General features: G+C 41.3%; 1 pseudogene; it reads right to left on the bottom strand.

The window, feature by feature from the left end:
- Nucleotides 1-2,494: 2,494 nt before the first annotated feature.
- On the bottom strand, nucleotides 2,495-6,216 carry LOC101571307 (annotated as a pseudogene).
- Between the last annotated feature and the right edge of the window lie 3,815 nt (nucleotides 6,217-10,031).

A 10,031-nucleotide genomic window follows, 5' to 3' on the forward strand; every position in this document is an offset into this window, starting at 1 on the left:
AACTATTTTGCATATACAGATACAAAATGGTCCTTCATTTATATCCCCCTTTTTTGTTTAGTTTTGTCAGAGATGGGTATTCCATTGCCATTTAAATATTGTGGGTGTGTGAATTCAGCAAAATAATCCAATATAGTCCAGTACTCCATAATAAGAGTGGGTTATCCATAGGATTTCTTTTGGACAGGATTTTGCTGGATGAAGTCAACCAGCCAACAAATTGGTGATTGTTTCTGAGGAGGAAAGGAGGTTCCAGGGAAGGTCTCCAGCCACTTAATTACCCTTCATTGCAAGAAGGCCTACATTGGGCTTTGAATGCTTTCCTTGTATTTGCTTTCTCCCCAAACTCTCAGAAGGTTCCTGCTACCCAGCTCATCAGAAGCTGGGAACCTTGGCTAGAAAAGACGGTTATTAAGAAACGCAAACCTTTTCTATTTTTGTTCTGGCTAGAGTCTATGTTTAATAACTGTTTGTTCTGGCCTGCTGTATTTGAGTTTTCTATCTATCTCTGCATGTTTCATTCACTTATATGTTTATTTTTAAGGGTTGGATGCCTTAGCTACCAGTAACTACTCCATTTTTCCCTTAATACATGACATTTACATGGAGTATGTGATGATTGCTTTCATCCTAGGGAGTAGGTATACACACATTGACTATGTCTTGAGTCCTTTTATCCCCCTTCTCCTCCCAGCCTCTCTCCCACCTTCTATCTCTAAATCCTTTTCCCCCATTTTCATTATTATTAGTAATACTTTTTAGGTTTTTAAAAATGTATTTGGTACAGGGTCTCACTATGCAGCTCAGACTCACAGTGATCCTCCTATTTTCAGACTCCTTAGCACTGGGATTACAGGCATGTGCCACCATGCCTGAGCTCTGTCTCTGGCTCAGCATGCCTGGGGGCAGGGCCAGCATGGCATATTAGTGGTATTTTTTAAGCTCATGTTTGCAACATATAACTATTAATTCACTGAGGGTAGTCGGTACATGGATATGATTTGCAAAGCATTAGCAAAAGATCTCTTTCCCTGTTTCCTTTTATTTTGCTCTTTATACATTGGATTATTCAAATGAGATTATTCATGCAGTATATAAGCCTGTGTTTGCTATTCATTTCACTTTAGGTTGCTTTCAAGGTATATCCATTTTCCTACAAATGTCTCAAATTTATCCTTCTTTATAGCTGAGTAGTAGCCTGTTGTGTATAAACACCACATTTTCTTTATTCAGTCATCTGTTGATGGATATTCAGGCTGTTTCTAAGGATTAGATATTATGAGTTGTTTGTGCTGCTATAAAAATGGGTATACATGTGTCCCTGCTACGTGATATCTTTAACTCTTTGGGGAAGATACTTAGAAGGGAAATAGCTAAGTTAGATGCAATTTCTACTTTAGTTTTTTTGAGAAATTTCGATAATGTTGTATTATTTTACAGCTACTGAGTCTTGATCCAGAAAAATAAAAGTTTAGATAACTTGCATTACCTTGAATTTGTCTCTCATTTGTCCAAGAAAGAATGGATCTGAAACAGGTTCTGGGAGTCCTCATCTTCCCAAGAGCCTTTGTGTGGGCTGTTTCTCCAGTCTGTGTGACACAGAGAGTGAAAATCTCAAACTAGCTCTGGAGTCAGTCCACTGTGTGTCAGCTGCGCTGCATGCAGCCCCAGTCAGTTATTTTCATGGAGAGTCCTGTGGCATTGATTGCCCCCTCATGCCTGCAGTTCTGGCTCCAAGGCCAGGCAGTAATCTTCATAGTGTTCACGAGCCACAGTTGTGTGGTGTAATTTTCAGTCAAGGCAGCACATTGGTGCTCATATTTTTGGATTTTTTTTTTTTTAATGTATTGAGGACAGGGTCTACAGGGTGTACAAAGTCTCACTATGTAGATTAGACTCTAGTGATCCTCCTGTTTACAGCCTCCCAAGTGCTAGGATTACATGCCCACAATGCCCAGTGTCAATCACAGTCTCAGTGCTCCCTGGGGGTGGGGCCGGCACGGCAGGTTGGGAATGGAACCCTGGCCATTGCACTCTGCCTAAGCCGGCGCGTTGGTCTGCCGAGCTATCCGGCCGGCGCTAAAGTTTTGGATGTTTGAGCATTTTAGATTTTTGGATTAGGGATGTTAAGACTACTACACCATGGCAAGGTAGAAATGTGATTTTTTTTTTTTTTTTTTTTTTTTTTTGAGGACTGGTGATTGAACCCAGGTCCTGCCACTGAGCTATATTCTTGGTGTAAGTTTTTAAATTATTTTGAGGTAGGGTTTTGTCCAATTCCTAAGTTGCCTAGGCTGGCCTTGAACTTCTAGTTCCCCTGCCTCAGCCTTCCAGAGTGCTAGGAGTACAGGAGTTGTCACCGCACCCAACTCAAAATATAATCATTTAAAAATTTTTGTTTCATCCTCTGTGCACTATTTGGTGTGAAAAATACTCTCTGGTCCTAAGTGTCCTTGCCCACAGATGCTTTGTACTGCAGACGTTTTTCATTTTCCTAACATCTCCAGTGTACAACGCTAATCAGTAGGCTCTGCCTCGTCATGGAAGAGACGCTCTTCTCTATCCTTGGGTGCCGCGAATCCTTGGAGGTTGAAGGGTGCCCAGTGGCGCTGACTTTCCATTTATTTTGTTCTTCACTCTGGGCTTGCTGGCAGGTGAGGGCTCGGCTGAGCTCTCCAGAGCAGGATCCTTGCCCTCTTCCTAGCTTCCTGCTGCATCCTTGAGTTCTTCCAGTTAGGCGTTTTTCTTTTTCTTCTTTTCTTAGACACACATTCCCCTAGCATATTCTTCTTTGAACAAGTGTAACTTAGGTGTCCACTTTCCCCACATTCATAACATTTAGAGTTGTCAAAGTAGTTTCACCTTGGATGAATTCAGCTGCTCTTCCATCGTCAATAGCAACGCTTGACTTGATCACTCTACCAAATAGCTGTTGTTTATGGCTCTGGTGCAGCTTTGCGCAGAGTCTTTATCCAAAAACAGTATAAACACCACTCATTTACTCTTCCTCGTGTCTTTGTCTTTCATTATAGTAACCCTCACAACTTTGCCATACTTGGAGAATATCCGGTGTAAGTCATTGTTTGTCCTTTTCCTTGACAGAGAGAAAAACTGATCTCAGGTGGATAACCTCCATATGATATCAGGCAAAAATGAAACTCCCGGCCTGAAAAGTACCTGGAATGAATTCATGTTCTGTAAAACCGAAGAATGAGTTTTACGAACAAATGGAGGTTATGAGCAGAATATATTTACTGGGGAAAAGAAGTTTTTGTCCAAGAGGGGGACAAAAGGGGGACCCCAAGTGGGTGATCTCCAGGAAGCTGTCTCTTCCAGGTACTTTTATAGAGGAACACCATGTGGTAAGGCAGGTCTAAGGTGGTGGAGAACGTGGGAACTTGCTTAGGTGGGCATGAGGTGGGACAAAACTATGGTCAACCAATGAGATTACAAGCACCATTGCTCAGGTACAATTGATTAAATCCAGTATCAAATGGGGAAGCGAGTCATGTAGCAAGCAAGCATGAATATGGGACAAGGTCTCTTCCTATTGGGGGTAGTGACTCATTTGGGTTCTTTTAAGATGATTGATACCTATTTAGAATATCAATTCCTGATGTCCATCCCTAGGGAAGTATGTAGCTGTATTTGTTTCTTCTTTTGTCTTGAGGTCTGGCCCAAAGGGAGTGTCTATCTCTCCAAATCACCTTGTCTTCCATATTGTCTCCTTGAGGGCCTGATCCTGTCTGGCTGCCTATAATATTTCTGTCTAATTCAGCTGCCTACAACATTCCCCCCTCTGAAGAAGTAACCCAAACTGCTGTGAGGGAACCATGGGTGATGACCACTTTGGCTTCTTCATGCTGAAAGGGGTTGTAGCTGTTGACCAGCAGTCAGAGATACTCTCCAGAGGTTCTACCTAAAGACCCTCAATAGACACCAGACATTTTCATCTTGGGTAGGGGTTGGGTAGGGGTATAGCTTTGAGTCTGGAGGAAACAAAGCCAAAGAAACAATTAAACATGTATGGGCCAAATAGTAACATTAGCAGGATAATTATGAATACAGTAAAAAATGATTTACATCAAGAAGACAGTAATGACTTTCCATAAAAATGATAAAGATAGGATCCAGGGGACCTCAGCATTTTACATACATTGATTTGATATCTAATATTTTGAACAGCTATTGAGACATTAGTAGAATATCATACTTTTTAAAGTTTATAATTATAAAAAGATTAGAACTTTTTACAGAGCCATTAGCAGAGATCTCTTAAATGTGGGGTTTAATCCTTTTTTTTTTTTTTTTAATCTTCCATGGCCATTGAGTATCATCTCAAATAAACTGGCCAATTCCTAATTACAGGGAGTACCTGAATTATAGGACCTAGGGAAAACACTGAGTACTCCCCAGTTGGTAAATGGGGCCACTGGCTGGGTAACTACCGACACATCTGCATGAGCACATGGTTTAACAGGTTTTCTCCTTATACTGGCAGTTAACACGGGTTCCCTCAAGTTGAGAGGGGAGCACCCATGACCACCTCAGTCTGAAACTTCCTCTGACTCCATCATAAACACTTTCTTTTTTTCTTCTCTAGCAGCTTTGGACATTTTTGCTGGAAACGTCTCTTCTCTCTGTCTGAATCCAGGGAAACAACTTTTTCCTTGTTTCCCGAATGGCCTTTATTCCTGTAGGCTGCTAGTATCACTAGTCTCCTTTTCTGCCTGTAATTCCATTCTGTATCCTTTCTACCATGAAACACCTCTACTGAGACCAATTCATTCTTGCAAACCCTTCTAACTTCTGCAACTTGTGTCAGATACCTGGGGCCCACTGAGTAAGATACAAGGTTTTGGTTTTAAAACCTCCTGCAGGCAGCCCTATCCAAGGAATGTGAGGGCAACTTCCCCTGTAGTGGATCTCCTGACAGAAGATTAGATTGATAGAGGAAGTATCTTTGAGGGCAATCAGCACTGCGCAAGGAATGTGAAGAGAGCTTCCCTTGTAATAAGGCAGGAAACCCTGAGAAGACTCAGCTCACCTGGGCTATATGAGGTGGCTATAGTTATTAAGGCCTTACTATGTCTCCATAGACAAATCTGGTGAATCCCAGTGAAAGGAATTGAAATGTAATCTACCATATTTGCGATAGATTTGGTATCTTCTAAGAAAACAAATTTCCTGAGGGATTAGAACATGTGTAATCAAAGCATGAGCATTTGAGCTAACAGGTAAGTGAGAAACCTTTTTAAAGGAATAGTAGGGGCCAGGGAGATAGCTCAGTAGAATAAGCACTTGCCTGGCAAGCGCAAGGGCCTGAGTTCAATCCCCTGTTCTTGAAAAAAACAAAACAAAACAAAACAAAAAACAAAAAACAAAACAAAAAAAAGGAATAGCAATTATAACCCACTGGCTTTTAGACTCCTTTATTTATGGAGTCTAATAGTTTGCTATGTGTCTCTCTAGCTTTAGTTCAGAAATCAACAAAGTGAACTTATATATTTATCATGAAATACATAGCATTTAGTCAGATTAAATCAATGTTCCATTCAGTGTTTTAGATGTGGCCTCCACTGTAAGCAAGGGGCAGGGCTGAGGGTTTTTTCCTTTTAACACTAAGGCTGAGTTTTATGTCATAAATACAAGACGTGGCTCTATCTATAGGGTCAAAGCTATTGGATACTGTGTAGTCAGTAGGTTAGAACCTTTTTATGCTGACAGGATTTTATCTGTCCTTGGGGATCTGTTTTAACAAGTGAAATATCTTTTTAAGTCTTATGCATGAAAAATATACATTACATTTCTGAAAAATCTTTCTCAGCATCATTTTGATTAGTAAGCAACCTGAATATATATTGCAGTATCTCAGTTACAGCTAATACAAAATGTCTTCTGAAGTCTGCTTCTATTGAGGTGAATGACTGGTAGGAAGGTCAGGAGATGACCTTCATGGAGATGACAGGTAGAGATAACAGTCTGCCAGAGAGAAGAGGCAGGTCCAGGGCCCTTCAGTCCTAACTAGATTATCTGGGAAGCTGAGTCTGGGCTCTGGGGCCTGAGCCTCAAAGTGCAGTCTCACTTCTAGTAGAACAACCCAGTTTCAACCGTTACCTACTCTATTTCTCTAGAGTGTTTCTCTTCAGAGCCCCCTACTGAGGTCCCTTTTCCTTTGCTTACATGATATGACTCTTTATCCTTGGGGTTTTTCATTACTCTTTCCTGCCTCTTTTATTAATTCTTCCTTAGTTCATGTCTTACGTGTAAGATTTTCCCATGATCCTGCTTTTTATTCCACATGTATTTATTGCATTTCTACATTTTAAGTAACTGGCAGTACTTAGGGGGCTGAGACAAGTAAGTTGGTTATGGTACAGCTTGCTGTGTGCTATAGGATTCTTCTGGGACACCTGGAAGAGATGCCTACCCAGGTGTGGGAGCTGAGCAGGACTTCTTCTTGCAGGAAGCTCCAGGCTAAGTCTTGGAAGGCCAACTAGAATTGGCTGGGCTGGGCAGGAGGACAGAATGGTAGCTAGCAAAGAGTGGTGGGACTGTTAAATTGAGGATGGAGAAATAAGGAGGGACCAGATTGCTTTTTAAGGAGTAGGACAGCTATGGAAGGTTTTAAGAGAACAGCATTTTAGAAGATTTCTGTGGCTCAGAGTAAAGATGGGTGGAAGGAGACCTCAAGGAAGTAGGAGAGAAGAGGCTGAGAAGCACCACCTTTGCTCATTCCTGAATGCGTCTCGCACATGTTCATTCTCCCTTCCTGCCTGGGGCTCATTCTGCAGCACCCCAAAGTTTCTGGGTAGCTGGGACCAACTTCCCAGGCAAGGTCTTCTCTTTTGAGTCCTTTGACTCATTCACTTTATTTTTGGAGGACATTTAGATTTTTTCTTTTTTTGGATTAGATATTAAACCCAAAGACTCCTGCATATGAGGAAAATACTCTACCACCAAACTACATCCCCAGCCCTTTGTAAATTTTTATTTTCAAGCAGAGTCTCTGACTGGCCCAGACTGGTCTTCAACTTGTGCCACACCTGCCTTTACCTCCCAAATAGCTGGGATCACAGGCGTGTGCTCCCATGCTGAGCTAGAGCTATGTTTTAATGCATTTGTTCCTTATTTTTTTCTTGGAGATGTTTGAAGACAAGGACTGAGCTTTGTCCATCATATGTGTAGCACCTAACACACACCTAGGTCCACAGAAAATTGTCTGGCATGAGGAAGATTAAGGTAAATGAAGGCAGGTGACAGACTATGTTCAGAGCCACACAGCAAAAACAACCTGAGAATCCCTTCAGAGATGCCAACAGGATCATTAGTCATCCTTTTATTGTTAATTTTCATTTTAGGTTTTATTGTACATGTGGTACTGGAGATCAAATTCCAGGGCCTTGCACATGCTAAATATGTTCTCTATCACTGAGCTATATCCCTAGCCCTCATTTTCTCAACCTTTTCTTCTTTCTTTTCCTTTTTCTTCTTTTTGTGTAGGGGAATCTATAGGTCTTGTATCTTGTTTTTTAAAAATATTATTTTAAAGAAAAAGAGAGGCCGGGGATATAGCTCAGTAGGATAAGTGCTTGCCTGGCAAGCGCAAGGTCCTGAGTTCAATCCCCAGTACCTAAAAAAAAAAAAAAAAGAAGATAGGATAACAATTGTTAGTACATTATGTATTGTTGTCTTTGACTTAACTACTCAGAATATGAGATATCAGTATTTGTCAGAACAATATTAGCGCAAAATGTATCTTTTCAATGAACTGAGAGAAACCAGTAGTATAACTATTTTAACTAATATATTCTCCATTTCCTTTTTCCTTCCTTCCTTTTTTAGGGCTTATCTCACACCCTGGCATTCCCTAGCAGCATCAGTGCACCAGGGAGGGGGCTTAAAAAGACTGGCGCTTTTTACTTTTAGTAAAAATGGATATCATGATCTGCTTTTATTTTTTAATGAAGAAAAGAAACTTTCTGAGATGATACAGAATGGGGAAAGCAAAAGTACTGAATTTCAGCCAAGGAAAATTAGGGGTCAACAAGCAGAATCTCAGGAAATCTGACCCAGAGTCAACATGCATTTGCCTGTGATCTGCTCTTCTTGAGGTGGGTGTGGGAAGATTTCACCGTAAACCTGAACCTTGAAGCCCTCTGTGCTTCAGTAATTGGTGGAGGAGTGGATGCGAGTTAGACTGCAGGTTCTGACACAGAAGAAAAACAAGGCAACAACTAAACCCCTTTTCCCTCTAGGCAATTATTATATTGTCCAGCTTTTACCCTTGACCAAATGGACAAAAAATAAGCTAATGGCTCAGGTTCATTGTTTTGTAGACAGACGGTAGCCAGACACCAGAAGACACTGAGAATCAAAAATCTTTAGCATTATAGAGATTTCAGGTTGCTCCTGAAACTTACTGTGACTGCAGGCAGAGAGGAAAGGGGCCTGGCAGGCTGGAGGGATGTTCATACATATAATGAACTCTTACTCACCAGCAGAGACCTCTGATCAAGCACCAGCATGAGCTTTCTTTGTATTTCCACCAAAAGCAGGAATGAATGGTGATGATGCACTTAACTACTTAAGAGACAACAAACAAAAAACCCCAAGAAAACCTCCACAGCAACAACCAAAACCCAAACAAAACCAGCCAATGAACCAGCCAATCAAATAAACAAACAACCCTCCCCAACCTCTTCTGGGGGTCCTAAAGATAAAGACACACCTGATGGTGGGGTAGGGGAGCTTGGTTTACATTTGACAAGTACTTCAATAGATTTCTCATAGTCTTGTCTCACCCAGATTTTGCCAGGGTCTATTCACTTAATTCTTATTAGAGCTCAGTGGCACTGGAAGTTTCATAAAGCAAGTTGTCAAACTCTGCCGGTTAGAATAATTGAGAGACATGATTTTTCAAGTAGTAAAAAAGAGAGGGATAAAATCATGCTTTAAGAAAACCTTGGAACTAGTTCAAGCACCACCAGAATCATCTGCTCTACATTGATTTCTTTGGGAAATTCTTGATTTTTATGACTGCAAGTGTTTGAAACTGTGGTTTTGCAAAGGTATGATATTATTGATCGGAATATAGCACTGTCTAATGATACAGCTGTGAGCTAGAGCTACAACATGAACTGTTGGTTAGATCCTGAGCTGGTTGTAGTAGTTTTGAGCTAGTAGTTTATACACTGTTAGCTGATGCTAAGTATCATGTATTTGCTTTAAATTAAAAAAATCCCAGAGCACCCTTCTAGGCTGTCTCTCCAGTTTGTAGTCTCTCCTTGGGGTGCCTCCCTGCATGGTTTGGAATTTTGTATTAGAATGGGTAAGGCAGACAAGGATCAGGGAGGAAAACTAGGAAAGAGAACATCAGTGCAGAACAAAGGAATCAATGCAAACAAAATCCTGAATGCCCACAACTGCCAGTTTCATAAGATAGAAACTCTTGAAGGCAGTGAGCTGGAGAACCATGAAGTATGAGGTCCTCAGGAAGCAGACAGAAGGTTTGAAGCTGTGCTTCTCTAATCACCACCCATGCCAACTTCAGTTCAAATCATTGGATGTGAAATGAAACTGTAAGTTCAGTTCCTTAGCTACTCTATCCACATGGTGCAGATGTAAACATTCCAATCACCACAGAAAGTTCCAGCAGACACCGCTGATCTGCTCTGAAGCAAGGGTTGGTGAGCTACATCCCACCAGCCAAAGGGTGACTCTTTGTACCACCCATGAACTAAGAATATTTTTTTTGTGTGTTTTAAAATTGTTTTAAGGAATGTATTTTGTGGGCTGGCCAAACAGTTCAGCAGATTAAAGTGCCTGCTTAGGCAGGTGCAGGGGCCAGGAGTTCCATCCCCGGGCCTGCTGTGCTGGCTCTGCCCCTGGGGTATGCTGAGATGGTGATTGAAACTGGGCATGGTGATGTATGCCTGTAATCCCAGCACTTGGGAGGCTGTAAACAGGAAGATCACTATGAGTCTGATCTACACAGTGAGACCCTGTAGACCCTGTCTTAAATTAAAAAA

The sequence above is a fragment of the Octodon degus genome, unplaced genomic scaffold (assembly GCF_000260255.1).
Source record: "Octodon degus isolate 3935 unplaced genomic scaffold, OctDeg1.0 scaffold00023, whole genome shotgun sequence".
NCBI lineage: Eukaryota > Metazoa > Chordata > Mammalia > Rodentia > Octodontidae > Octodon > Octodon degus.